Here is a 3,542-nt window from a genome sequence, read left to right on the forward strand (position 1 = left end):
GTAGCTTGTAGATCTCAACCAATAAAAGTGTTTGGGGCCTCGAAACCTCGCTAAAATAGAGACCCTGCGAGTGAATATAGGAGGGGTGGACGACGTCGCTGCACGCTCGCAGTACGTCAGGACATGCAGTCTCATTGAAAAACATGTATTCTAATGAGATTTCATCGTTCGCATCGCTGTGTAGATGAGGTGTCACGCTACAGAAACAGGAGATAGGCTCCTATGTCCTATGGGCCTCATAGCTTGGCATGGCTTGGCAAGGCTTACATACTAACAGTATGTAGCTTGGGAATTGAACAGCTCGGACACATTGACAAATATGTGTGGCCTTCCAGCCCAAGTTACTATGAGTGCAGTTTTTTTTTTAAATAATATTTATCCCACGATTTTGTAACCCATTTTTCACCCCTGTGTCAATTATCTAATGTGATCCTGGGCTCTCTACACACCCTCCGCCAACCAAGTCCCCATATATGGGGGACATGGGGAGAGCAACGGACTTGAACTCATGCTTCCTTCATGCCTGAGTGTCCAAGTTTCCCTGGTTGGACGTAGCGCGTGGAAGGAACACGTTATTCCAACCAGTTCCTTTCCCCTCCATCAGGCGCCCCGGCTGGCCAGGGGGAGGCAGTTTAGAGACCAGGATTACTGCATGTTTTTTGTGAGGGTACCTACCCTAGGGGACACAGGGAGAACATGCAAACTCCACACAGAAATATGAGTGCAGTTTTGAACACAATATTCAATGTGGTCAGTTGTGAAGCTACTGTACAGACAGGCTGCTTCTGTGAATTCCTTAGTATGGTGACTGTCTATGCACAATTTGGTCAAATGGAAATAGTCGTCTTTAAACATTACACACTTCACCTCATCATTTTCAGCTACGATAAAAAGATATTCATGAGTTTTGGTATTATAGTTCAATTAAACATACATTTTTTAAATGAAATGCTCAAATCAACCAGGACTTTCATTTAGAATTTATGGAACAAAACATCTTATTACATACAGTTCAATACAATTTGGTATGATAAACAGACATCAAAAACTAGGTTACATCTATTCAATCATGAGTACATACATGAATATTTCCATATATTAATGTCCTTTCTTTTTTTGCTTTATTACTGTGCAAAACAGAATATACATATCCTCTGAATGTATAAGTACAGTAACAAGGGAATGTGCCCGACAGAACATCCACTTTAAGAGGAAATGCAAAAAGTAACTAGAAACAATGTGAATATTCCTCCAAAGTACCAGGTGACAGTAGCTACATCTACAAAATAACTGCTATGTTGGTATGTAAGTAAATCTCACTTATTTTAACAGCCATTAGTCATCTTGTTTGTAAAAAAAAAAAAAAAAGGTAATTTAGAAAAAGCAAAGAGCATGTCATTTAAAATTGGATTTACATATATTTTTAAGTGAATCTCTTCAATTGCAACTTTTGATCCAATTGAGATATGTGTTGGCTTACAGTACATGGAATATACTGTTGTATGTTTCAAATGTATTTACCCTGTTTATATGTTCCTACAAAAGTAGATATGCTACCCTTTTAAACGTTTGCTGGAGGGATTTATCATTACCTGTCAATATATGAGGTAACCCGAACAGCCCTTGCATTACAATAGCAAGAAGAACCATGTTTCTCCTCTGGGAAACAATTATCAGAACATGCTGTAACTATCTTGCATAAAAAAGGAAGAAAAAAAAAAGACAACTGATAATCTTTGTGATCATTAGATTATTAATTAGATTATTCTTGTGTTTGTTTTTTATTGAGAACGACAACATTTAGAAAAATAGTGTAATCTGTTTTCAACTGTGGATTTATTGATCCACTTGGGACTATCACGTCTCACAAGCCTGCTAGCTTAATCAAACCTTAGAGTATATATGAATAGAGACGTCACCCGAGTTCTCCTCCCATCCGCTTGCATTAAGTTGCTCAAAAGCGCATGAGGCGATTTCACTCCTCCTTCCTTGTAGGAACAGAGTGCATTCTGGGATTGATTGGGCCAAACACATGAACGCGCTGCCATTGCACTGAAACCGCGTTCACGTGTCATCATGAACGTGCGCAATAATAGTCAACGGACCAGCGCGTTCATGTGTTTGGCCCAGGCTGCAATACCAAATTCGGCCACTATGTCCATTGCGCCTCAGGGTTTCCTCCGGGTGCCGTCTCTATTCATATATACTCTAAGCGTCAAACCCAGCGCTGCATTCGTCCGTGTCAACAAGCAGACATATAGGGCAACAAATATCGTATGGAAAATATATTTCAATGATGTACAGTCCCTGTTTACACCCTGTCATTTTATGAAAAATAAATACCTACTGTAGGCAACCATGACTAAATTAGCATCGTTTGCAGTTGTGCTCTGCAAAAAAAAATATACTAACGATACAAGACGCCATTACACAAAGGTTGGCACATTCAGACATTGTACAGTACTGATACTTTGCTGATCTCTCAAGGCACAGAAACTTGCGCTTAACGACTCACAAGACATCTTTCAGTCCTCAATATGACTTATTACAAGATCCTGAAATTGTTTCAAAGCCCATTATGTACTGTACCGATCAGTAAAGAAAAATATATAACTTTACGCTGCAGCTTATGTTGGAGCGAAAACAACTCTAAAAAAAACATTTCTCCGTTTTAACTTCACTACTTTCATTTCCCACACATCTGCAGTCCTTTAATGCTATTAAGGTTCAAGTTTTGTTTAAGGTTATAAAACAAACAGATGCATTACAAAACCAACTCTCATACATCAATGCAACTATAAGGCCAACTAAGGCCTGTTGCTCAAAACACGAACATCAATGAATTTTCGTTTGCACTTACATAGTTTCCCAACACAAACCTAGACAGTTCAACCGCCCAAGAGTAAGATTTAATCATTTCCCAGGTCTTCAAAAAGATGAACAGAGCTCATCATTACTCAATCTTAAGTCAATATGGCCTAAAGAGGCATGCCTGGAAATCTTACGAGGAATCAATCGAGTATACATCCCGGTGCTCTCATTTCAGATGCATCAACGTCTGTTGACAACCAAGTCCACTGCAGTGATTGCAAACTGCCATCCTGAGTCCCTACCAGTAGGTGGCGTTCACCTGGTGTCTAACCAAAGTCAATGGAAGATCCATCTAACATAAATAACTCAACCCCTTTTTCTCTTTCTTTCACGACATCATGGCTTACCTTCGATAGGATTTTTGAAAAGCCAAATGTCTTCTGGCTATTTGACATGATATTCAAATATTTATAATTAAACTGTGTAATAAAACCTACACACACAAGGTGCTGCCAGACTTACTAAAGAGCCGCGCACGTTCTCGGCTGTGCGCAGCTTCTTTTTCCGGGTTTTTAGACAGCTGGTGGATGGAAATTAAGCTCCACCTCCGCGGACGACTTGCGCGATGGCCAGATTCCCGGAAACGCTCTCCTCCGCGCAAGTCGTCCGCGGAGGTGGAGCTTAATTTCCATCCACCAGCTGTCTAAAAACTCGGAAAATAATGTTGTCTG

At 40.1% G+C, this 3,542-nt stretch overlaps 1 long non-coding RNA gene across 1 annotated transcript; it reads right to left on the reverse strand.

The window, feature by feature from the left end:
- Positions 1–965: 965 nt before the first annotated feature.
- Positions 966–3,270, reverse strand: LOC306917258. The gene is made up of 2 exons (XR_013789130.1): positions 2,222–3,270; positions 966–1,890 (listed from the first exon to the last, which is right to left on the reverse strand). It is a non-coding gene; the product is annotated as an uncharacterized lncRNA (long non-coding RNA).
- Positions 3,271–3,542: the final 272 nt, after the last annotated feature.

Source organism: Electrona antarctica (genome assembly GCF_951216825.1).
Source record: "Electrona antarctica genome assembly, chromosome: 24".
In the NCBI taxonomy this organism is placed as follows: domain Eukaryota; kingdom Metazoa; phylum Chordata; class Actinopteri; order Myctophiformes; family Myctophidae; genus Electrona; species Electrona antarctica.